This window comes from Ovis canadensis, chromosome 13 (genome assembly GCF_042477335.2).
Source record: "Ovis canadensis isolate MfBH-ARS-UI-01 breed Bighorn chromosome 13, ARS-UI_OviCan_v2, whole genome shotgun sequence".
Classification (NCBI taxonomy): Eukaryota; Metazoa; Chordata; class Mammalia; order Artiodactyla; family Bovidae; genus Ovis; species Ovis canadensis.
Genome location: NC_091257.1, coordinates 48,150,401 through 48,177,238, shown reverse-complemented (window position 1 = coordinate 48,177,238; position 26,838 = coordinate 48,150,401). Strand labels below are relative to the sequence as shown.

General features: G+C 42.7%; 1 protein-coding gene across 26 annotated transcripts in view; it reads right to left on the bottom strand.

Annotated features, from left to right (window-relative positions):
- The window catches only part of ARHGAP12 (Rho GTPase activating protein 12), a 117,644-nt gene extending 109,827 nt beyond the window's left edge, over positions 1-7,817 (bottom strand). For 4 of the 26 annotated variants that reach the window (XM_069547678.1, XM_069547665.1, XM_069547683.1 and 1 more), the window contains exon 1: positions 7,609-7,785. The gene's annotated coding sequence lies outside the window, so the exon portion shown is untranslated. Of the gene's footprint in view, positions 1-7,603 lie in introns of all 26 variants that reach the window. The other 22 variants (XM_069547669.1, XM_069547676.1, XM_069547679.1 and 19 more) reach the window with 13 other exon arrangements.
- Positions 7,818-26,838: the final 19,021 nt, after the last annotated feature.

Below are 26,838 nucleotides of genomic sequence, written 5' to 3'. Positions count from 1 at the left end.
ACAAAGATACCAACAACTGGACACACATTCAGTACTAGTGGGAATGCTAAATGGTACAGCTAGTTCAGTAGTTTCTTATAAACATACATTTTCTGTTGACTATATTCTAGTCCATGAAACAAATCTTAATAAATCTGTAAGGACCGGAATAACATAAATAACGTACTCTGACAACTCCACAACATACTTCTAAATAAACCACAGGTTGAATAAGAAATCAAATAAGAGATATGAATTGGATAAAAATGAAAAGGTGACATCTCAGAGTTTGTGGGATGCAGCTATAGCAGTGCTCAAGAGAAAATTTATATACCAAATGCCAACAATCAGAAAAGAAAAAGGTCTCAGATCAGTGATGTAAGACTGCACTCTAAGAAACTAAAGAAGAACAAATTAAACCCAAAGCAAGCAAAAGAAAGGACATGATAAAGATCAGAGCAGAAATCAGTAAACGAGAAAACAGAAAAATGTTAGAGAAAATCAATGAAAACCAGAAGCTGGTTCTTCAAAAAGATCAGTAATACTGACAATCCTCTAGCCAAACTGATCAAGGACTAAAGACAAAAAACACAAATAACCAGCATTAAGAATGAAACAAGGGATGTAACTCTAGATCTTAAAGACATTAAAAGGAAAATAAGAGAACATTATGAACAGCTTTAAGCTGATAAATTCATCAATTTAAATGAACCAGATACATTTCTTTGGCAAATTACTAAAGCTTGCTTAAGAAACAGATAACCTAAATCATTCTATGTTTATTAAATAAGTTGAATCTGTCTATAAAAATCTTCCCACAAAGAAAACTCCGGGCCAAGATGGCTCCACTAGTGAATTTTACCAAAGTGTAAGGAAAACAATACCAGCTGTAAACAAACTTCTTACAGAAAATTGAAACAGAGGGAAAACCCATCCCAACTCATTCTATGAAGTCAGTGTGTCTTCATGCCAAAACCAGAAAAAGAAGTTATAAAAGAGAAAAACTACAGACCAACATCCCTTATGAACAGAGTCACAAATATCTCAGACACAAACTTATCTCCAACAAAGAACTCATACTTAGAGAATACACAAAAACTGTAGAAGTCAATAAGAAGACAAATACCCAATAAAAAGGGGGCAAAAGATAGGAATGGACAAGTATTCATATCCAAGGAGGAGGATTTATAGATGGTAAAGAAGTTCATGAAAAGATGCCCAAAATCTTTAGTCCTTAGGAAAACGTAAATTAAAAACACAAATAACATCACACACCTACTGGAATGACTAAAATTAAAAGGCTGACCATACCAGTATTTCTGAGAATGTGGAGCAACCAGAATTCTGACATACTGCTGGTGGGGATGTAGAACAGTACAACTACTTTGGGAAAAGTTGGGCAGACTCTTAAAACCTTGAAATATACATCAACCATATGACCCAGGGATTCTACTCCATGGTATTTACCAAAGATGAAAACACATGTCCATATAAAGACTTGTCCATGAATGTATACAGTGGCTTTATTTGTAACAGCGCCTAATTGGAAGCAACCCAATGACCACCAACAGGTGACCACATAAAAGTAATTGTGTAATATCCACACGATGGGATATCAATCAATAATAAAAAGGAACAAACTACTGATATACACAACCAACTGGATGAATCTCAAGATAATTTGGTTGAATGAAAATAATCCAGACAAGAAAGAGCACATACTCTATATCTACATAACATTCTAGAAAATGCAAAGTAATAAATAGTGACAGAAAGCAGATCAGAAATACACAGAAATAGTTACCAGGGAACAAGAGCAATGAATTACCTTTGGGCTTTAGGAAATTAGGAGGTGAAAGATGGGTATGTTTGCTATCCTGAAAATGGTGATGATTCTACAGGCCTACTCCTATGTCAAAACTCATCAAAATGCACACTCTAAATATGTCCAGTTTATTTTACAGCAATTACACCTCAATAAAGCTGTTAAACAAAACTCTAATAAGGCAAATTAAAACCACCAGATATCAGGGACTTCCCTGGAGGTCAAGTAGTTAAGAATCTGCTTTCCAATGCAGGGGACTCGGGTTCAATCCCTGGTGGAGAAACTAAGATACCACACGCCACCAGACAACTAAGCCTGAGAGCCTCAACTGGAGAACTAGCGCACGGCAACTGCTGAGACCAGGGCTGTGGCGGCCGCGCAACGCAAGGAAAACCATGCCTGCCACTGCCTGCCACAACTAACCCTGAGGCAGCCAAAAACCAATAAATATTAGGGGAAAAAAACCACACCAGGTATCACTACGCCCCTACCAGAATGGCTTTAGATACATATTAAGGATATTTTGCAGGGCAAGGACACCAGCAACTGGGAACTCTCATTCACTGCTGGTGGTAATGCAGAGCAGTACCGCTACTATGGAAAGCACTTTGGCAATTTCTTAAACATACATTTATGATCTAGCAACTCCTCTTCTAGGTGTTTATCCAAGAAAAATGAAAGCATAAGTCCTTGCAAAGGCCTTACATGAACATTCATAACAGCCGGGAACTGGAAATGACCCAGAGGCCTATCAACTGGTGAATGCCTAGACCAACTGTGGTACAACCCTCTGTAAAACAGGAAACAACACAAACTTCAGAAGATCCCTGTGAGAATGAGTAGAGAAAACATGAAAAAGTACGTAGTAAACTATAAAGCATGATAAAAAAGCATCGCATTAATCACAGCTTCCTCAAGGAAACCAAACAGAGACAGAAAAGCACCAACCATATAGAGTATATAACCTTCAATGTCTGGCTTGTTTTGCTTAGAACAATGCTAAGCAATGTCGCTGCTCACGCTTGTTTTATTGTTGACTTTTATTTTAGTGTATGTATATTGTAACGCAATAAAACTATTTTCTAAAACAAACCAATAATATACAGCAACATACAGGCAATTTTCAGCTTAACTTTTAAAGATACTGCTCTAACTTCAAAATGTATTAATAGTTTGAATTCTCCAGTGGTGAAGGAGCACAGGACTCAGGGATGAAGGACTGAAATTTAAATCAGGGCTTGATTTAGCAGCTCACAGGCCCTCAGCACCTGAACTATCTAAAAAACAAAAGAAATACACACCTCAAAAGATCCTTATGAAAATGGAAAGAGAAAAAGTACTTTGTAAACTGGGATGCATGATACAAAACATTCACATTAATTAGCACTTACACAAAGAGAACACTCACAACTGAACTGATTGCTTTTAAAATGAGCCCCTTGTCAAATGTCCCTGTTTCTGCCTCTTGCTAGCTATGTAACCTCAGACAAGGCAACCAACCTCTCTAAGCCTCAGTATTTTTTCCATTTGTGAAAGAGAGCTGATTAATAGTATATATCACATGTTGGGAGAGTTAAGTAAATATGCATAAAGCACTTGGTATAATTCCTAGCACATGTTAAGTACTTTGTAAGTTTTAGTTCTTAATACAAAAATACTATTATTACCCTAGGAGACCTAAGAGTAGCCTCCATCCTGCCCACCCAAGCTGTAGTAGTGCAGGTCATATTAGTGATCCAGATCACTGCGTCTCACTTTTAGTGAAAGACGGCATCACCTGGAGAGCCGCTTTAAAAAAACATTCTTGGGACTTCCCTGATGGTCCGTCCAGTGGTTAAGACTCTGAGCATCCACTGCAGGGGACACTGGTTCAACACCAGGTCTGGGAACTAAGATCCCACATGCCACAGTGTGGCAAAAAATAAAAATAAAAACACGTTCTTTTAGACGAGTTTTAGATTCACAGATTTATTGCAAAGATAGTACAGAGTTCCCATATACCCTGTACACTGTTCCCCTGACTACAAACATCTTACGTTAGTACAGTATATTCATCACACTCCATGAACCAATACTGACAATAATGACCATATTCCTTAATTTTCCCCTAATGAACTTTTCCTGTTCTACGATCATATCCAAAACACCACATACGCATTCTGTAGTCATATGCTGTAGATTAATGAAATCCCAGATATTCCAATGAGAGTAGGTTTGAGGTGGGGCCCAAAAATGTGCATTTCTAACAAGTCCCCAAGGGTTGCTGATGCAGCCAATCTGAAAGCTCACTTAGAACAGCAGTGATTGCAGACTCCAGAACCACCACTGTTCAACACAGCAGCCACTGCTAAGAAATGCGCCTACTGAGCATGTAACTTGTGGCTAACCTAAACTGAGGCGTGCTATACGTGTAAAACACACATGGGAGTCTGAAGCTGTCATACAGACAAAATGATAATAAGATTTACCTCACGGCTTCTTTGACTCTTTCTCAGTTATCATGTGAGTACTAAAAATTACTTGAGAATTACAAAGGTGACTGGCATCACATTTCCACACGACAGCAGTAGTCTGAAGTCCTGGCAGCACTGGTATTACATGGGGTTTAAGAAGTTCAGGTGACGTCCATGTACACTAAAATTTGAGAAGCACTACACTATCAAGGCAAGGGGTGCTTAGAGAGGTCATGATCTGATAGTTCAGTTCAATTAAAAAACTGGTCAACTGTACACTGAAACTGCAAAATATTAAGTCAATAAAACAAGGAAATGGCTGAATCACTGCAAAGCCATCCAAAAATGAGGATGTGGCACAATTAGAACAGTTAGCAATTAAAGAAACCACAAAGGTAGCGGCCCAACTGGTTCCTCAAAAGAGCATGATTCTGAAGCACAATGATGCTGTGTGGTACCATCCTGCCTTTTCACTTTTGATTCATTCAACGAAACAATGCATATTTGCAATACAACTAAAACTATTCTATATAAAAGTTTAATTTCACTCTTCTTTCTCACTACTATAAAACTGTAATGCCCACTTTAGGCAGATTTACCTTAAACTGCTTTTTCCTAGCACCAGTTTTCTCATAGAAGCAAAAATGAGTGTGTGAGTGTGAAAGTCGATCAGTCGTGTCTGACTCTTTGCAACCCTTTGGTCTATACAGTCCATGGAATTCTCCAGGCCAGAATACTGGAGTGGGTAGCCGTTCCCTTCTCCAGGGGATCTTCCCAACCCAGGGATCAAACCCAGGTCTCCCACATTGCAGGCGGACTCTTTACTAGCTGAGCCATCAAAAAAGCTGCTGCTGCTAAGTCGCTTCAGTCGTGTCCGACTCTGCGCGACTCCATAGACGGCAGCCCACCCAGGCTCCCCGTCCCTGGGATTCTCTAGGCAAGAATACTGGAGTGGGTTGCCATTTCCTTCTCCAGTGCATGAAGTGAAAACTGAAAGTGAAGTCGCTCAGTCCTGTCCGACTCTTAGTGACCCCTGGACTGCAGCCCACCAGGCTCCTCCATCCATGGGATTTTCCAGGCAAGAGTGCTGGAGTGGGGTGCCATCAAGGAAGCTACCATTTAGTAATTTTACACAGCATCATAGTCACTGTCTTAATTAACTTATACTGTTTGTTACCTTTTTTATTCTCAGAATTGTCAACTGCATCATTTGAAGTACTTTACATTCCTAGAACACATTTTCTGTCAACCTAATAAAAAAAAGCACTCAGCAGATACTTTCTTATTAATGAAAGAACCACCAAATGATTGACTACAAATAATACAGTTTTTCTGCAGTATTTATATATTCTCACTTGTGCCTCACAACAACTAGTGTAGTATGTAAAAAAAAAAGAAAAAACTAAAGATACATAAAATATTGACTGTATGTGGACAACCCCTCTATACAGATGGCATCACATTAAGAATCAGTGCGTTAGCAATCTTCTCCAACTTCTGTCCTCCATAAAGTAGGAACAGAAGCCTACCACCCCATACTGGGGCATGCACATGCAATATGGTACATCAGGCTTCATTCAACTCATTTTTCCCCAAAAGAGTCCCTTTCCAGACCAGCAGAGCTTCCTGAAACCAGGAGTCACGCCGACATGCCCAGCTCCTCAGGTTCTTCCAGTTGCCCCACTCAGGGTCAAGTCTTTAGAGACTGGTTCAAGCCAAACTCTGCTCAGAAACATTTCCAAGGCATTTTTTAAAACAGAGAGAAAGAGAGAAACACTGGCCCCAGCAGCCAGACCATCTACTCCGACCAAAATATAACACAAAAGACATCCTGCCCTGTCAGGCACCCTCCTGCGGATCAGGTAAGGAACACTGGCTATAGATCCACCTCCAGGCCACCGTTTCCCAGCATCTGGGTATGAAAGAGCCGCGGCCAGGAGCTGGACGTTTTTGAGCCACCCTTCACTGTAACATTCAGAGTCTTCCAAGGTCTCACCTTCAGAAGCTGAGAGGGAGAATTTTAATCAGAATCCGGGTGGACTCTTCATTCAAAGTTCCCTCCTTCCTCCCCGTATTCACCTCCCGTTAGGAACACATGCCTAAATGTTCAAAAAAATCTGCCACCGGGGCTTCTCTGGCGGTCTGGTGGATAAGAATCCGCCTTGCAATGCAGGTGACACGGGTTCGATATCTGGTCCCAGAAGATCCTACAGGCCGCGGAGCAGCTAAGCCCTTGAGACACAACTACCTGCCCCAACTACTGAAGCCCGCACTCTAGAGCCCAGAGGACACAAGAGAAGCCACAGCAATGAGAAGACCACTCACCACAACGAACGGTTGCCCCTGCTTCCCGCAACTAGAGAACGCCTGCGCACAGCAAATGAAGACACAGCACTGCTCAAAATAACGTAAATAAATCTTTTTTTTAATTACCTCCCATGTCTTAATTAACCATAAAGCAACACGAATGTTACCAGCCTGTCCCGACAACAAATACTTCACTTGGAGACACATCAGAACTTTCATACAGCCACGCTTTGAACATGCTCGCCTTCGCAAGTGCCTGGAAAACGGCGGCTGCCGTCAGGAGGAAAACATCACCACGCCTCGAGAATGACCCTGTGGCCTTTTCGTGTCAAAGGGTCTGCGGTAACTTCAGAAGCCACACGTCAAGGACAGTCATCCTTAGAAGACAATACACACATACACACACACACCCCCGAGAAGAGCGCAGAGGGTTTTCTGAAATTAAAAACGGTGGAGGAGAATTCTCGCAGAAGGGCTAGAAAGAAGCAGATGCCCACTGAGCAGGGGCGGGGCACCTCTAGAAGCTGCAGAAGCCCCCATGCCCAGTCTGGGGGATCAATAGCCTTCGAGCAGCCCCAAGTCGGCTCCTGGGGCTGCTGGGCGGGCGGGGGTTGCACCTCCCGCAGCAGTTGAGGAGCGGGCTCGCCGCCGGCGGGAGGCCAGAAAGGAGGGCGGCACCGCCAGCCTTTTACACACACACACACACACACGCACACGCACACGCACACGCACAGCCCGCCACCCTCCTTCCTGGGGGCGGGGCGGCGGGCACTGCCCTCTCACAGGAAGTCAGGAAACCCGGGGGGCAGAGGAGCCGCAACTTCCAGCCATTTAAAACCCCGTCGCCCACGTCAGCCGAGCGGCCGGCAGCGGCCCGGCGGCCGGACCCCGCCGGCCGCGCCCCCGGCCGCACCTCGCGCACCCCGGCGTCGCCGCGCGCCCGCACACGCCTCCTCCGGCCCCGCAGCCCCGGCCCCGGGCGCCTTTGTGCAGCGCCGCCCCGACCTGCCCTCCGCCCGGGCTCCCTCTCCCCACCAACCTCACCGAGGGCCCGGCGGCTTCGCGGGGCGGGGCGGCTCCCTCCTGGCCCGGCTCGGCGGCGGCGGGGCGCCCAGACGAACCTGAAGGGCGCTCACTCAGCGGCGGCCGCAGCCGGCGCGTCCCCGCAGGCGGCTCTCCCGGGGCGGGTGAGTTCCAGGGCACGTCGGAGCGCGCCGGCGCGGGGGCGGGGCGGGGCGGGGCCACGTGACGGGGCGGGGCGCGGCGCACGTGACCGCCAGGCGGGCGCCGGGGGAGCGGGCGGCGTGGATCCGGGAGGAGGAGGGGAGAGGCGGGGGGAGGGGCCGAGGATCGCCCGGGCGCGCGAGCTGCTCGCCGAGGGAGGGGGGCGGTGGCGCTTTTAAACGCCAAGTGGGGAAAGTTGAGGAGAGGCCGGTGGGGAAAACGAGGGAAGGGCGGAAGGAAAACGGCCCGAGTCCTGGGGTGGCAGGAGTGGGGCCCAGGGGAGAAGGGGGCGTGGGCCCGGCTGTCCCCTTTCTCGTCCGGGTAGGAGCGCAGCCTGGCGAGGGTCAGCCTTTCCGGACGCAGAAATCGGAGAAAGTCCCCTCGCGACCTCACCTGATGGAAGGGAACTCTGGAGACCCTGGTCCACAACCCGGTCCCGGACCTTCGCCGGGACCACCCGGCAGAGTGCGAAAACAGCGCGCACACTCCGCGGGCGGGCGGGCGGCTCCAGGGCGGCTTCTGCCATGTGCAAGCCCCGTGGGGGCCACGATGTCATTGCCCAAAGTCACCCCAGCTTGCAGGATGACAGCACGGAATCCAGAAATTGGAGGCATAACAGCTTTCCCTGGGGAGCCTGTGGCGGGAGTTCTGCGGAACTGGGAATCGGGAGAGAGACCTGGCTTCTGCCATTGTCACTTCGCCCTTCTCGACCTCAACTGTGAAAGGAGCATGTTGACGAGCCCAAAGCCTCTTTCTATGATTCAAGGACAGAAAAATCACTGCTATGTATTCGGACTGCAGAAAACATTCGTTACTAACCAGTGGTTGATTGTGTCTGTTACGGCGCAGAGATGAAATTTCAATAAAACAAGCAAAAGAAAAAAGGTCAGGGTATGATTCAAGAGCCAGTCTCTGGAACTGGCTCTTTTGTGTTCTTCACATCATGCTTGAAGATGCTGTTGTGTCTGATTTCCCCGTCACAAGCTGAACTCCCAGTTATCCTGTAGTAACTGCAAAGAACCCAATGGGATATTGGCAAGACTTTAACAACTGTAGGTTACTGACTTATTATAAAATTAAATCTTAATGGGGGAGCTAAAGTTTTAAGATCTTCTTTTAGGAAGAAAAGGATTTCCTGGAGGTCCAGTGGTTAAGACTCAGCAATCCCTGATCGGGGAACTAAGATCCCACATGCCTGCAGCACAGCCAAGAAAGGAAAAAGAAAGAAAACATGCACAAGCCTGAGGCCATACTTTCTCTGACCATCCACTGGACGATACACCCACTTTCCTTGGCATCACTTGGCCTTTCTGTCTCCCTCACTTTCTAACAAGTAACATTTTGCATGCCCTTGTTCGGGAGACAAGAGTACTGCTGGTGTATTCTTCTGACACTGTTTTCCATAAAACCCCTGGGATCTCTTTATAGAACCAAAACAGGGACAGACAGCAAAAGGGAAACTGTGCCCTGATGGGCATGTGCTGATAACCTTATCTTCCGTGTTTCCCAAGCCTGAGTTGGACACCCGTGGTTTCAGCTTCGGATAGAACTAAACAGTTTGCACACACTTGCTGATCTGCACATAACTCCACTTCCTATTTCACAACCTAGTCTCAGATGCTAACACAATGCCCACAGTATGCTGATCACTACCAACAGCAGATGGAGTCAGATAAAAAGAGCTCTCGCCCAAGTGTGTTGTTTAAAAGGACCTGATGGAAAGCTATGAAATCATATGCAACATTGCCTCTAGTCAGTTTTAAGTAACGCTGGTAGCATATGTCTGGTGCCTGTGCCCAGGATCACAACAGATCATTTTCAGGATATTGACATTTAACTTGTGTCTTAAGAAGTAGCACAGAGTTCCAAAATGTACGCTTCACAGTGGCAGAGATTTGAGTCTTGATTTGTGTAGGTAGGTAGTTCCAAAAGCCTAAAAGCACTTGGCGTGCAGTAGATGCACAGTAAATTTCTATTGAATGTATTTTTGAATGAAAATGTTCTCTAAGTTGCCAAATAAATTTGTCCTTTCTTCCTTATTCTTTAATAGGTAACCCATTTTGTGCGTTTCTGAATGAAATGAAAAAGGCATAAAATTATATCTGGCCCCACTGCTTTGGCTGAAATATATAGAAAGAAGAATTTGGCAGTGTCTATCAAAATTACAAATGTATGCATACTCTGAGCCTCCCATTTCACCTCTAGGGATCTAGCCCACATATGTAGTTCCACACATGAGAAAGGACAAGGTATTTCTTATCCTTGAAACAGCTTAAATATATCCATCAACAAGACACTAAATTATGATATAACCATACTTTTGACCACTATGTAGCTGTTAACAACAACAACAACAAAAAGTTCGTGTTTTAATATTGAGATTTCTGGGGCTTCCTTGGTGGCTGCATGGTAAAGAATCTGCCTGCCAATGCAGGAGACACGGGTTCGATCCTTGTTCTGGGAAGATCCTACATGCTGTGAAGCAACTGAGCCTGTATTCCAGAACCCGGGAACCACAACTTTCTGAAGCCCCCATGACTTAGGGCCCATACTCTGCAACAAGAGAAGCTACCGCAGTGGGAAGCCTGCACCCCACAACTAGGGAGTAACCCCTGCTTGCTGCAACTAGAGAAAAGCCCACACAGGAATGGAGACCCAACACAGCCAAAAAATAAATACTTTTTTTTTAAATTAAGATTTCTAAGATTTTTTGTTCAATGAAAAAAGCAGAAAAATGGAACAGAATAATGTACTAACATGTATATGTATTAAACTAGGACAAAGTAACTGTTGAGTTATGAGAAATCTGTGGATGGAAGATATAGAAAGGACTTCTCACTGTATTCCTATTTAAACTTTGATATTCAAACCATGAAAAGGATTTATCCAAACAAAAAAATATTTAAAATTTTCTAGTATCTTTATTTTGTTATTAGGACATTCAGGTTTCATCTATTTTATCAAAGTTCAGTTGGTTAGAATGAGAATATCAGGTATATTAGTATACATTATCAGGTTTAAAAATTCAGTTATTTTCATTAAGTTCAACTATCTTTAACAATCTAAGAGTTATGATATTTAGTTTGGGGCTTAGTATAAATCATACCAAAAGTAGGTACATTTTCAAGAGTGCTTTATTTTTCTTTAAGTAGAGACTTAAGTTTTAGTGAATTGGATCCTCTATTTTAGATACTAAAATAAAAATTTTATGGACCATTTGTTCATCTCCTAATTAAGGTTGAGAAAAAAACACTGAAGGCATGTGTTTCTGTATGTATCTGTTCACTGGCCCACTTGGTAATGCCAACTGCCTCCTGTTTCCACAGGTTACACAGATGCTGTAGAAATTATTTTGCCTAATATGTTTCAGTATTTGATTGTATTTATTTGTGGACTTAATTTCCAGAAATATCAAAGGGAATTATAATTATAGGCATGGCATTCCAATTTACATAACACCATCTCTTTAAGGATTTTAAAAACTTTGTTAATATTGTCTTGTAAAATCTCACCATTTTCACCATATAAATTTACATAATCAGTTTTTGTACACCCATTAAAAACAAGTGCAGGCATGAATAATTACTACTTAGGAAAATTGCCACCTGGAACTTCTTTTCAAGATGATAAAGGCAGATGGGACTTCCTCAGCGGTCCAGCAATTAAGGCTCCGAGCTTCCACTGTAGGAGGCTCCAGTTCGATCCCTCGTCCAGGAACTAAGATCCCACAGGTGGTACAGTCCAGCCAACAAGTTTGAGGGGGAAAAAATTATATAGGTAGGGCTTTCTCGAACAAGAAAATTAGCTGTTGTTCAGTTGCTAAGTCATGTCCAACTCTTTGGGACACTATGAACTGCAGCATGCCAGACTTCCCTGTCCTTCACTATCTCCCTGAGTTTGCTCAAACTCATGTCCATTGAGACAATGTTGCCATCCAGCCATCTCATCCTCTTGTCATCCCCTTCTACTCTCGCCTTCAATCTTTCCCAGAATCAGGATCTTCCAATGAGTCAGCTCTTCGCATCAGGTCTGAAGTATTGAAGCTTCAGCTTCAGCACCAGTCCTTCCAATGAATATTCAGGGTTGATATCCTTTAGGATTGACTGGTTTGATCTCCTTGCAGTCCAAGGGACTCTTACGAGTCTTCTCCAACACCACAGTTCGAAAGCACCAGTTCTTCAGTGCTTAGCCTTCTTTATGGTCCAACTTTCACACCTGTACACGACTACCTGAAAAACCATAGCTTTGACTATATGGACCTTTGTCAGCAAAGAGGTGTCTCTGCTTTTTTTTTTTTTTTTTGTCTCTGCTTTTTAATATGCTGTGTCGCACAGAGACGGACACAACTGAAGCGACTTAGCAGCAGCAGCAGCAGCAGGTTGTCATAGCTTTTCTTCCAAGGAGCAAGTGTCTTTTAATTTCATGGCTGCAGTCACAGACCACGTTGATTTTGGAGCCCAAGAAGATGAAATCTGTCAGTTTCTACTTTTTCTCCATCTATTTGTGATGAAGTGGTAAGACTGGATGCCATGATCTTCGCTTTGTGAATGTTGACTTTTAAGCCAGCTTTTTCACTCTCCTCTTTCACCTTCAACAAGAGGTTCCTCTTCACTTTCTGCCATTAAAGTGGTATCATGTGCATATCTGAGGTTATTTCTCGCAGAAATCTTGATTCCAGCTTGTGAGTCATCCAGTGCAGCATTTTGTATGATGTATTCTTCATATAAATTAAATAAGCCTTGACGTACTCCTTTCCCAATTTTGAACTAGTCCGTTGTTCCATGTCCGGTTCTAATTGTTGTTTCTTGTCCTGCATACAAGTTTCTCAGGAGGCAGATAATGTGGTCTGGTATTCCTATCTCTTTAAGAACATTCCACAGATAGTTGTGATCCACACAGTCAAAGGGCTTTGCCATAGTCAATGAAGCAGAAGTGGATGTTTTTTGGAATTCCTTTGCTTTTTCTATGATCCAGTGTATGTTGGTAGTTTGATCTCTGGTTCTTCTGCCTTTTCTAAATCCAGCCTGTACATCTGGAAGTTCTCGGTTCATTTACTGCTGAAGCCTAGCTTGAAGTATTTTGAGCATAATCTTGCTATCATGTGAAATGAGTGCAATTGTATAATAATATGAACATTCTATGACATTGCCTTTCTTTGGGATTGGAATGAAAACTGACCAATGCTGAAAATTAGTAAAATTTAGACTGTTATCAGCCAATCAAATATATTTGTATTGATAATTTTTTCTGCCTATAGCCTCCAAATAAAACATGCATTCATTTCACTTTTGTATTTAACATTTTAAAAAGGCAGTAAGGAAATTACCCTAAAATAAAAATCAATCATCCATAATACATTACTTAAGCCTTTTACACTGCATGAAGAACAACATAGTTTAATGTTTACCAAAACTAGACAGCAGTGCAGTGTTTCAGTGTGAAACATAGTTAAGGTAGAAATACAATTTCTTGATTTAAAAATACAGCTACTCCCCTGACTAGAAACAAGGCAAGGATATCTGCTTTCACCACTTCTAGTCATTACTGTACCAGTGCTTCTTAGCAAGTAACTGGTGATAAGTAAATGTGCAGATAACACTTTATGTAAAGGTATGTAATTTGGTATCGTTGATGAAAGTGAAAGTTGCTCAGTCGTGTCCAAGTCTTTGAGACCCCATGGACTATACAGTCCCAGAATTCTCCAGGCCAGAATACTGGAGTGGGTAGCTGTTCCCTTCTCCAGGGGATCATCCCTGCCCAGGAATCAAACCAGGGTCTCCTGCACTGCAGGTGGATTCTTTACCAGCTGAGCTACCAAGCATCCAAACAAATCATGTTAATAAAATCCATATGACAGTTGTATCAGGCTGGGTTGGAGGATTAAATGAGATAAAAGCATCTAGCCCCTTTTCCTGCCACCTAACATTGGGAAGATCCCCAGGAGAAGGAAATGGCAACCCACTCCAGAATTCTTGCCTGGGAAATCCCATGGACAGAGGAGCCTGGCGGGCTATGGTCCATGGGGTCTCAAGAGTCGGATACAACTTTGGGACTAAACGATCAACATTGGGCAGATGGTCAGTAATTGATAAAATTGAAGTTCTGTAGAGTTTTTTTCAACTCTTAGCAAATGAGTAATTTGTTAGAAAATTGTTATAAAGTTTACAGATTTACATAGGTAGAAGATGAAAGTATACCTCTTTCTTCGGTTGGGTTCCTCCAGTAACTGACCTGAGGCAAGGATTTAAGTACAAGAAGATTGGAAGGTGATGGAAGGACCGGTGTTAGGGGTGAGGAAGTGAGTATGCCAAAGCCTTTGACTATGTGGATCACAATAAACTGTGGAAAATTCTGAAAGAGATGGGAATCCCAGACCACCTGACCTGCCTCTTGAGAAATCTATATGCAGGTCAGGAAGCAACAGTTAGAACTGGACATGGAACAACAGACTGGTTCCTAATAGGACAAGGAGTATGTCAAGGCTGTATATTGTCACCCTGCTTATTTAACGTATATGCAGAGTACATCATGAGAAACGCTGGGCTGAAAGAAGCACAAGCTGGAATCAAGATTGCCGGGAGAAATATCAATAACCTCAGATATGCAGATGACACCACCCTTATGGCAGAAAGTGAAGAGGAACTAAAAAGCCTCTTGATGAAAGTGAAAGAGGAGAGTGAAAAAGTTGGCTTAAAGCTCAACATTCAGAAAACGAAGATCATGGCATCTGGTCCCATCAGTTCATGAGAAATAGATGGGGAAACAGTGGAAACAGTGTCAGACTTTATCTTTTTGGGCTCCAAAATCACTGCAGATGATGAGTGCAGCCATGAAATTAAAAGACGCTTACTCCTTGGAAGAAAAGTTATGACCAACCTAGATAGCATATTCAAAAGCAGAGACGTTACTCTGCCAGCAAAGGTCCGTCTAGTCAAGGCTATGGTTTTTCCAGTAGTCGTGTATGGATGTGAGAGTTGGACTGTGAAGAAAGCTGAGCGCCAAAGAATTCATGCTTTTGAACTGTAGTGTTGGAGAAGACTCTTGAGAGTCCCTTGGATTGCAAGGAGATCCAACCAGTCCATTCTAAAGGAGATCAGCCCTGGGATTTCTTTCGAAGGAATGATGCTAAAGCTGAAACTCCAGTACTTTGGCTACCTCATGCGAAGAGCTGACTCACTGATGCTGGGAGGGATTAGGGGCAGGAGGAGAAGGGGACGACCGAGGATGAGATGGCTGAATGGCATCACCAATTCAATGGACGTGAGTTTGAGTGAACTCTGGGAGATGGTGATGGACACCGAGGCCTGGCGTGCTGCAATTCATGGGATCTGAAAGAGTCGGACACGACTGAGCGACTGAACTGAACTGAAGTGAGATGGGGAAGAAGGCAGTCCCTCCAGGGTGCTGAATCCAGCCTGCAAGCACTTGGAGGTTAATCCCACTATGGAGATTCTGAGAGCCAAGAAATAATAACCTCTCTTTTATTTTCAAATACAACTGAGCGGCTCTAGGCTCAAATACAAACTTTATTTCGTGGGATTTTCAAAACATACGTGCAGATGGAGCTGGCCAGCACAAACGCATTTTCCCAAATATGCTCCATGAGTCCTCCAGCTCGACAACAGCAGGAGCCTAGGCCACTTTTACTTGAGCCTGTAAAACTTACATTGTTTGTAGCCTTTGTACTTTCAATTCACCCTAATAATCATGACTAACATTTGATTGAGGAATCAATCCTAGAGAATTGTCTCAGTTCCACACTTCAAAAGTCACATTTTGGGGAAGGAGTAAATTAGGAGGTTGGGATTAACATATACACGCTATTATACATAAAATAGATAATCAACAAGGACCTACTGTATAACATAGGGAACTCTACTCAAAACTCTTTAATAATCCATGAGGGAAGAATCTGATAAAGAATAAATATAGGTATATGAATAACCAAGTCATTTTGCTATACAACAGAAAATAACACAACATTGAATCAACTATACTCCAACATAAAATAAAAATTTTAATAAATTTCAAAAAAGAAACATGTTATTGTACAATCCAAATTATATTTAAAATATTAGAATGTTAAAATGCACATTGTCCTCTTTATTGCTACACTGAAGTATAACCATACCAATTCCCAGCATAAATCCAAATGTGATGATACTACAAAACTCTAAGTCAGATCAACTCTAAATCAGATATCTTGGCAATATAGACTATCCAAATAGCTGAGAACCAAAAAATAAGAAAAAAGGAAAAAGGGCAAGGCATGTCGGCCCTGAAGCGGAACAGAGTTCATGCACAGAACTTTTACTGGATCCAAAATTCTGAATTCATCAGGCTGGTTATTCTCCACCCCAACCTCTATGCCCAGATGCCTTCTCCAGCCTTCTCTGCCCTGCTTCACGCCCTGGAGGCTAACCCCTTGCGACTGCATCACAGCCAGGCTCCCTTGCCCTGTGGCTCTTGGTTGGAAGGTGCTGACAGAGGTTAGAGGGTGGACAGAGAAAGGCCAGGGTGTCCACTTCTCTCCATTCTCTGCCTTGAAAGTTCTGGTGGAAAGGGAGCTGTTCACCGCCCCAAATGCAGTTCCCCAAGGAAGCCCTTCTGCATGCTTCGCGCTCTCTCCAGGCTCTGGGACCCTGGTCTTTCCTCCTCTACTCAGAGGCCAGGCCTGAGGATGGCTTCTGGCTGCAAACCTCACTCCTTTTTCTGTTCCTTTTCCCCACCCCCACTTCTGAGAATAGTTCCAGCGCCTTCATTAAATTCACTTAGCTGGACCTTTTCCTGATGGGACCCTGGCTGACACATTTGGTTAACTGATTTCCTAACCAGGAACAGATTAGAAATATAACAGGCCTGGGAGATCCCTGGTGGCCTGGTAGGTAGGATTCTGTGCTTTCACTCCAGGGCTCAAGCCCTAGTCAGGGAACTGGGATCCTCAAGCCATGTAAAGCAGACCAAAAAACAAAGAAATATAACAGGCCCTTGGCAATTTTTTTGTGCCACTGAAATTAGAAGGATTCCAAGGAATACTTCAGCAAAAATAATAATGAGCAACATCTGAAGGCAAGTGAAATGAGAAAATACTATATAAAAAGCAGGGAAAAGAAAAAAAGCAACTAGTGCTCAGAGCTGTCTTGAACACATTTAGTAAAGGCTTTTCAAGAACTCTGGAGGTCACTGACCTTTTTTTATGATGTTGATTTGGAAGACTTTTAAGTGCTCCTAGTCCTTGAAGCTTGGCGGCAATCATCCTAAAGCTGTTGTTTAGTCGCTCAGTCGAGTCCAGCTTTCTGCAACCTATGGACTCCTCTGTCCCCGCCAGGCTCCTCTGTCAAGGGGATTTCCCAGGCAAGAATACTGGAGTGGGTTGCCACTTCCTTCTCCAGGGGATCTTCCCAACCCAGGGATCGAACCCACATCTCCTGCATTGGCAAGCGGGTTCTTTACCACTGAGCCACCTGGGAAGCAACTGTAAACCTCTCCAAAGGAAAGTTTTTAAAATAAAAATACAGGTTTCACTAGGCCTGGAGAATTCTTTGAACAGAGGAGACTGGTGGGCTATAGTCCATGGGGTCACAGAGAGTCGGACACGACTGAGCAACTAATACTTTCAGGAACCTCTACGGCTGCTTCTCTGCTTCTCAGGGATGACTCTAACCATTGGAATGGAGAAAGGAGAGGGACAGAACATCTACCAAAAACACGGTCTCCACCATCAGTTTACATCAGCGCTGTTACAGGTGAAACCAACCCATTGCTGCTAGATGCCAGCTAATGCTGTAGGTATTCAGATTTGTTTTCTCAAATTTGAGTTTCTATTAGTCTAAGAGAATTGATTATACTTTTCATTTTTATTTACATTCATACTATCCATTTTAATTTCTAAAAACACAATAAGCAACATCAGAAGACAAATCATTCACTAGAAGGAATACATTTTAAGTAAAAGATGAGTTGTATCTTAATACAGCTAGTTAAGGAAAAGGAAGGATATCCCCAATTCTTTAGATCCACTATGCCTAGTTATTGAAGAATTTATGTTGAAATTGAATTTTTGACAGGGAAAAGAATTCAACTTCCAGGGAACACTGTACGACATCTGTTGATAAGAGCATGACAGCATTTATGTAGCTGTCATGGTAACCAGAATTTAATCCTCCATTAGTGTCTTGGAACAGCCAGGCACCCCAGGAAGCGAGGAGGGTGATTCAGCCGATGGCACGCTCCCTTCCTTGTGAGTCAGGAAAATACCAAAGCTCCCACTCAGTGTTGTCAGGGTACCTTATATGAGACATAAAATGCAGCCACTCTGTGATCTGTGACACGGGCCTCAGGGGCTTCATTACACAGTCCTGTAAAATCTATTTTCATTGATTTTGAGACCAACTTTTACTTTGTGCTATGGGCAGGTTTTACTTTCCTTTTTGTCTTTTAGGCAAACATATATATTAGTATGTATTTTAAATAACATGCTGCCAGTATGTTTTCTGTGGTTATTTGTTCGTTTCTGGCCACACCTCTTGGCTTGCAGGATCTTAGTTTCCCAGCCATGGATTGAACCCAGGCCTCAGCAGTGAAAACACCAAGTCCTAACCACTGAACTGCCAGGAAATTCCTTCCTCTGCCCCCTTTTAAAAAAAACAACATATTATCATATTTGCAACTTATTCTTCACTGTCATCTTTTGGGTGCAAGGTCATCGGGAGAGTAAAACAGTTCTTTTTGCTGGCTTACCAGTTTGGTTTGAAAGTAAAAGATAAGATTGAAACTCATGGCTAAAATGAGGTATTTTTTTAATCTTCATTCCATGGTATAACAGCTGCAGAATCTAAAATGGTCCCAGCTATCAAACTCAAATCCAGGGTTGTGGTAAAGCCTCTGTGCTTTGTATAGAATTCTGAAAGGTCTGTGAGGTCTGAGTGAGCCATCTAATGGATCTGAAACACTGAGGCTTTTGCACAGTGTACAAAATTGAAAAGATTCCGTTTAATAGACAGAATAAAACTAGGCAAATAATATGGCTACTTTGAAAAATCACCAGCAAAGTTCTTGCCACACAGGACTTTCTTACCATTGTTTTTCAGTTTGATTGACATGGTCGTGCTCTTTGCACATGTGCATGGGCCTGCACAGAGACAGGGAGGAGAGGATTTTGTATATCCAAGAAGATATTAAATCCTAACTAGGATGGAGAAAGCATGTGATAGAAAATGAAAGTTCTTTAGTAGTTGGAGAGACCTAGAGGTGACCATGCTAAGTAAAGGAAGTCAGAGAGACAAATATCATATCATGTCACTTACATGTGGCGTCTAAAACATGGCACACGTGAGCTCGTCTACAAAACAGAAACAGACGCACAGGCGCAGAGAACAGACGAGTGGTTGCCAGGGAGGAGGCAGGGCAGGGGCGGGGAAGGATGGACTGGCAGTTGGGGTTAGCAGATGCAGACTATTACCTTTGAGGGGCAGGCAGCATGAGGGATCTTAGCTCCCCTACCAGGGATTGAACCTGTTCCCTCTGCAGTGAAAGCGTGGAATCCTAACCACTAGCCCACCAGGGAAGCCCCCAGACTATTAAATTTAGAACAGATAAACAACAAGGTCCTACTGTATATCCAACCTCCTGGGAGAAACCATAATGGAAAAGAATATAAAAAAGAATATATGTATACATGTATAACTGATTCACTTGGCTGTACAGCAGAAGTTAATACAACATTGTAAATCAACTACAACAAAAAATAAAAATAAGATTTAATAGTTCTTTAATAGTTAAAGAAATGGGGAGGAAAAAGAAAAAACTCTCTCCCTTGGTTTGACAGATGATCTCAGCTCTCCATCTGAGCATGTGGCTTCTCTGGCCCGACTTGTAATTCACGTGTTTGAACTCTTGACCATTTGAATGTATCTACTAATACAGCTTCCCATAGCTTCAGCAAATAAGCCAACATGTTGCTTGTTCACTCAGGCTCTGATAAAGAAGATTCTCCCATGTACTGACATTCCCTTCTCTTAAGGCAGTCCACATCAGTGCTGGAGTTCACACACTTTTCCTTAAACAATGCACTGAAAAGAAAGAGATATTTTCTTAAATCATAAAGATTCCAGAGCCAGGACTTCCCTGGTAGTCCAGTGGCTGAGATACCACACACTCAATGCAGGGTCCCCAGGTTCAATCCCTGGTCAGGGAACTAGATCTCACATGCCACCGCTAAAGATCCCACGTGCAACAGTGAAGATTGAAGATCCTGCGTGCCCCAGCCAAGACTTGGCACAGTCAAATGAATAAGTTTTTTTTTTTTTAAAGAAAAAGATTGCAGACCCTCTTTGTGAGTGGCTCGCAGATTTATTTCTTTTCGTCCTAGTCCATCTAATGAAGTGAGATTGCACACCCACTGCCAAACTGGTTCTGCTTCATTTTGGTGACCTTCATTCTCCTGGCTGTTTACAGTCCTGCTTAGGCTGACAGAGAGAGTGAGCTAGTGCCTAGCACGCGAGAGTCCCAGAAGAGTCCATCTGATTCAAGTCTGCTCTTTGACACTTGTTTCTTAAGCATTTAGACGTACAGCGTTTTACATTTACATAAAGTCACATTCTGTTGTCGGACATTTTTACACCCATAGTTTAGCCTATGTGAAGTAATTATTTTTACTAGGAACAAAAATTTAGAGACTTTCCTGGTGGTCCATTGGCTGGGACTCCATGCTCCCAATACAGGGGGCCCAGGCTCGATCCCTAGTCAGGAAGCTAGATCCCACATGCCATAACTGGGACCCAGTGCAACCAAATAAATAAATAGATACAAAAACTTTTTAGCTTTCATAGAATAAAAAGGGGGCTGGAAACAGTTTCTGTCAAAGATGATAAGGAAAATGGACTTCACTGGCAGTTCAGAGGTTTTCATGCAGGGGCACCAGTTTGATCCCTGGTCAGGGAAGTTCTGCATGCCACCACCCCCCGCTAAAAAAAGAAAAGATTGTAAGAAAGTCAAATTGAGTTCTTTAACTTGATGGTGCTTAGTAACTTTCAACTCACTGGACCGTGTGGGGAGAGAGGAAGGCAGTAGAAAGACTTCTGGAGGGAATTCAGACTCCTAGATTAACAGTCCATTTCTGTCATTAACTAGCAGTGTCATTTTAAACAAGTATCATCTTGGGTACTTCCTCTCACAACTTCAGTTCCTCCCCCAGTGAACTGAGAGAGCTGGCTGGGATGAGATCCTATTCATCCCCAATGTTCCTTTATTCTCAGTATCGCCTCAAGATATTTGACAAAGGAATCGTCCTGGGGTCTTAATTTTTTAAAAACGTATTTATTTATTTATTGAACTGCATCGGGTCTTAATTGCGGCACACCAGAGCTTTGTTGTATCGTGCTGGATGTTACCGATGCGGGGACCAGGGAGCGAACCCACGTCACCTGCATTGCAGGGCAGATTCGTTATCACTGTGCCACCAGAGAAGTCCTTTTAACTTAACTTTTAAAACTAACACTGCAGTGTAATCACACTTAATGCTCTTCCTTTCAGCCACAATATATTTTTCTTATATAATGTAATCTTTCAAATACTCCTTGGATAAGATGAGGAACTATTATCCCCATTTTCCAGATGCAGAAATTTGGGGAGTTCAAAGTCATTAATGGACTTCCCTGGCGGCTCAGATGGTAAAGAATCCACCTGCAATGCGGAAGACCTGGGTTCGATCCCTGGGTTGGGAAGATCCCCTGGAGGAGGGCATGGCAACCCACTCCAGTATTCTTGCCTGGAGAATTCCCATGGACAGAAGAGCCTGGTGGGCTGCAGTCCATAGGGTCACAAAGAGTCAGATGCGACTGAGCAACTGAGCAGCTGCAGTCATTATTAGCATTTGAGTTCCCATTACTGGTCTCAAGCTCTGCTCTTTTTTGAGGCTAGTTCTCCATAGTCACAGGGCTTCCCTTGTGGCTCACCTGCAATGCGGGATACCTGGATTCGATCCCTGGGTCGGGAAGATCCCCTGGAGAAGGGTAAGGCTACCCACTCCAGTATTCTGGCCTGGAGAATCCCATGGACTGTATAGTCCATGGGGTCACAAAGAGTCGGACACGACTGGGCGACTTTCACTTTCTCCATAGTCACCAGCTCAAGGTGAAAACGAATAGTTTATTTAGCAAAGCTGGGGAGTCTGTATTTATATCCCCATCTTGTCTTGTACGTGCTCTTATTGCATCCAGGGAAGAAAAATACATGGAAGTGCCAGCCTTTCAGGAAGTGGTTACAAAATTAAGGATGCCACTCTAAATTAAATCTAATTAAGTCATTGACAAATGTCCCTGGAATGGACACTTTGTGAAGCCACCATGGCTTCCCAGAGGCTCATGCTGAGATATATGCCTCAAGATACGTAATATACATAATGTGATATTTGAAAATGTATAGAAAGCAGTATTAAAATGAGAACAGGGTTTAGTGAAGGAACAGAGCCTTTTATCTCGGTAGCATGACCTTTCATTTCCCTTCTACAACAGAGAGAAATGTATCACTTATCTTTCCTATTCTTCCCAGTTTCCCCTTGACTCTGCTGTTTGGATGCTGAGTCTGAAATGACATAAAGAGGAGGAATTCACAGCATTGAAGACAGAAGGCCTTTCTCTGGACAGTGCTTGTTAGTCCTCTTTGTAAGTAGGGATAACAAAGACCCCAAGAGATGAACAGACAAAGGACATAAGCAAACAATTCACAAAAGAGGAAATTCAGTTCTTTGACAAACAGTGGTAAAAGGTTCCACCTCACTCATAATCAAAGACATGCAAATTAAAATACTAATGAGAGACCATTTAGGGAAGTGGTTTGTTGTTTGTTGTTATTGATAATATTGGCATCAGTGTGAAAGCTGCTTTCTTGCCCATTGCTAGGGGAAACCAGCAGCTCTGCAAAAAAGAAAATTGGCAATGATAAAAATCAAAACTAAAGCATTAAAATATTTCATGCTTTTTTCATGTTAAAGATGTATTTATGTTTTCATTAAAAAAAATTTGCCTGTGGTGGGTCTTGATACACTCTGCTTTTTCTAGTTTCTGTGAAAGTGAAAGTGAAGTGAAAGTCACTCAGCCACGTCCAACTCTTTGCAACCCCATGGACTGTCCATGGAATTTTCCAGGCCAGAATACTGGAGTGGGCAGCCTTTCCCTTCTCCAGAGGATCTTCCCAAACCCAGGGATTGAACCAGGGTCTCCCCCGTTGCAGGTAGATTCTTTACCAACTGAGCCACCAGGGAAGCCCTGGTTCCCGTACGTGGTGGCTTCTCTTCGGTGGAGAGCTCTGGCTTCTCGGTGCACTGGTTTCTCTTGCTGCAGAGAATGGGCTCTAGGCATGCAGGTTTCAGTACTTGCAGCGTGTGGGCTCAGTAGTTATGGCGCAGTTGTGGGGCTTAGTTGTTCTGAGGCATGAGGGCTCTTCCCAGACCAGGGATCAAACCACTGTTCCTTGCATTGCAAGGTGGATTCTTAACCACTGGAACACCAGTGAACTAGTAATTCCACTCTTGGGAATCCATTCTAACAAAGTCTAGGTATGGAAAACATTTTGTATACATTGATGTGTTCATCATAGGGTTGTTTGTTAAACCAAAAAGGAGACACTAAATAATTGTCCAATAATGGGTTAGTTAGGTATGACTCGTCCTTACCAAAACGTTGTGAAACAATTTAAATTAAGTGATTCTAATCTCGTAAGAAAACAGATATGTTATTATATAATGTGGAAATTAGGTCAGAAAAGCCATGAAAACAAACAGGTTTTGTGTAAAGATGAAAAAAAAGACATTTCTAGAAGAAAGAAAACAATGAAAGAAATTGCTAAAATGTTAATAGGAGTTGTCTTCAGATCGGTAACTCTCTTTTTTTATTTTTCTGCATTCTTCAATAGTTTTATATTGATCATTTAGGACTTCATGTCACCCCACTCCAGTACTCTTGCCTGGAAAATCCCATGTATGGAGGAGACCGGTAGGCTGCAGTCCATGGGGTTGCTGAGTCAGACATGACTGAGCGACTTCACTTTCACTTTTCACTTTTATGCATTGGAGAAGGAAATGGCAACCCACTCCAGTGTTCTTGCCTGGAGAATCCCAGGGACGGGGGAGCCTGGTGGGCTGCCGTCTATGGCATCGCACAGAGTCGGACACGACTGCAGCAACTTAGTAGTAGTAGTATAGTGATAAAAATATTTTTTGAAAAAGATAAAAGCTTGGACTTTCCTGGCACATTCAGTGGTTAAGACTCCGAGCTCCCAATGTAGGGGGCATGGATTTGACCCCTGGTTAGGGAACTAAGACTCTGAATACTACACAACATGACTAAAAAATAAATTAAAAAGATAAAAGCTTAACATTTTTCATTATAGCCTCCTTTAAAAGGGGCTTCCTTCATAACTCAGTTGGTTAAGAATTTGCTTTCAATACAGGAGACCCAGGTTCAATTCCTGGATTGGGAAGATCCTCTGGAGAAGGAAATGGCAATCTACTCCAGTATTCTCACCTGGAGAATCCCATGAACAGAGGAGCCTGGCAGGCGACAGTACATGGGATCGCAAGAGTCGGACACGACTTAGCGACTAAACGTGACCATCTCCTTTAAAAATGTTGTCTGAAGGAAAAACTGAATTCCCTGGATCACATCTCTCATAACTATTATTTTTTCTTTTTGATTTCTATACTATCCTCACCTATATTAAATAGATCTATTTAATTAAATAGATCTATTAATTAAAACAAAAAGAAACCTTCCTAACAGTTTCCTCGGAAATTTTGTATGAATGTACCCTAAAACACAACTTTGTTTCCATTCTCTCCAGTTCACTGTGAACTCTAGAATTCTCATCTCACTCACAAGCCAGAACTTTTTAAAATTTCTTTGTGACTCTATTGTTATTTTTCAAAAAGAAAAATGCTACAAACAATGATAAAAGTTGGTATTATTTAGTCTTCAAAAAGAACAGCCTGGCCTTTATCAGAGAAATATCCAGTACTCAGAAACAAAGAACCCAGAGAAGGAGAAAATGACAACTATTTGGTGGGAGGCGGAAGTCCTGTCACCTAAGGCCTGTTGAGGAGTACACCTGCACCTTGAGTTTGGACAGTCGAGCACCATGAATCATTTGGGCCAGATGGTACACTGTTGGCTTGGATATTTGTGATGCCATCTAAAATCAAAACCAAGTAGATACACTAACAGATTTTGAAAGACCAGCAAATTGGTGTCAGCAAGACAGAGAAACAAACTTCAGATTTCATCAGCAGTTTCTGCAACTTCTTTCTTCCTCCTTTTTCTTAAAATACCCTTCCTGAATTTGTGACTCCTGTTAGGAACCATGCAACATCTTTTTGGCTGTGAATGTGACCAAAAAATGTGGTTGGTACTTACATATCAACACCGTCTCCACCTTATCTTCTGTGTTTTTGTTTTTTTTTTTTTTTTACTGTGATTTGGGAAACAAAAAAAAAGAAAAGGAAAGAAATCGTGCAGATTGTTCCCTTCTGTAATTCCACAATAATAAAGATGAGTGACGTGATCCCTTTTATGACGGTCGTTGTTGGCCCCCAGAGGGTCAGGCTTAGCAACCCGCTGTTTATCCTCTTCTCCTGGGACTTATCATTTTTCCTACATTACATGTTGAGCACTCACAGCCCTTTTAATGCTCACACCCTTGTGTACATTCCATTCATTGTGCTCAGCCATTATGGATTATTGCCATCTGGTGGAAAAACACGGTTGACTACCAGATGGTAGTTTTGAAACTTCTGGAAGTAAATGAAGTTGTTTTCATCAGAAGAAAGATGCATTTCTTTCTCTCATGCATATTCCTGGGAATCTGAAAATGACAAGTAGCGGACATGTACACACTGCTGTATTTAACATGGATAACCAACAAGTGCCTACCATGTAGCAGAGGAAACTCTGCTCAGTTCAGTCGCTCAGTCGTGTCCGACTCTTCGCGACCCCATGAATCGCAGCACACCAGGCCTCCCTGTCCATCACCAACTCCCGAGTTCACTCAGACTCATGTCCATCGAGTCCGTGATGCCATCCAGCCATCTCATCCTCTGTCGTCCCCTTCTCCTCCTGCCCCCAATCCCTCCCAGCATCAGAGTCTTTTCCAATGGGTCAGCTCTTCGCATGAGGTGGCCATGGGAAAAGAATTTGAAAAAAGAATAGATACACGGGTATGTATAACTGACTCACTTTGCTGTACAACTGAAACTAACACAACACTGTAAATCACCTGTTGTTATTTAGTCACTAAGTTGTGTCCAGCTCATTGTGACCCCATGGACTGTAGCCCACCAAGCTCCTCTGTCCCTGGGATTTCCCAGGCAAGAATAGTGGAATAGGTTGCCATTTCCTTCTCCAGGGGATCTTCCCAACCCAGAGATTGAACCCATACTCCAATAAAAATAAAAAGTTAAAAAAAAATAGAATAAGTATTTTTCTATTCCATTTCACTTGGAGGAGGGAGGGGTATGCAAGTTCAGCTGCTTAAGAGTCAACATGAAAGTGTTGACTTTCTATTTTGATTATAAGAAGTGTGCTTGCAAAGAAGCTTCACTATGTTTTTAAGCAACCCTATGATCTTAAGACAGAAAAATGACAAAACAAAACAGCTAAAGTGTCTCAATTGCCTTTCCTTTCACCAGGGAGAAATACAGTATTAGATTGCTTCTACTTCTAAGTTTTGTAATAGCACAGTTGAGTCACTGAGCAATTTTCAGATATATTAGTTCTTAACATAAGATTCATTCATAGTCAAAATTTAATAGTATTCAAAGTGACAGGATGAATATGATTCCAAAATAATGAGGCGTTTCTTTTTCCCAAGTTGTCATAAAATTTACTAACACTGTTACAGTTTATAAAAATCTAAATTCAACAAGATATCAGATCTGAGCACCTCAATACTGTCAACATTATAAAAGACAAAGATGGCAGAGAAAAAGAGCTTTATGAGACATAAGCACCAAAGACAGTGAGTGATTCTTGATTGGACTGTGATTCTGGAAAGAGCAAA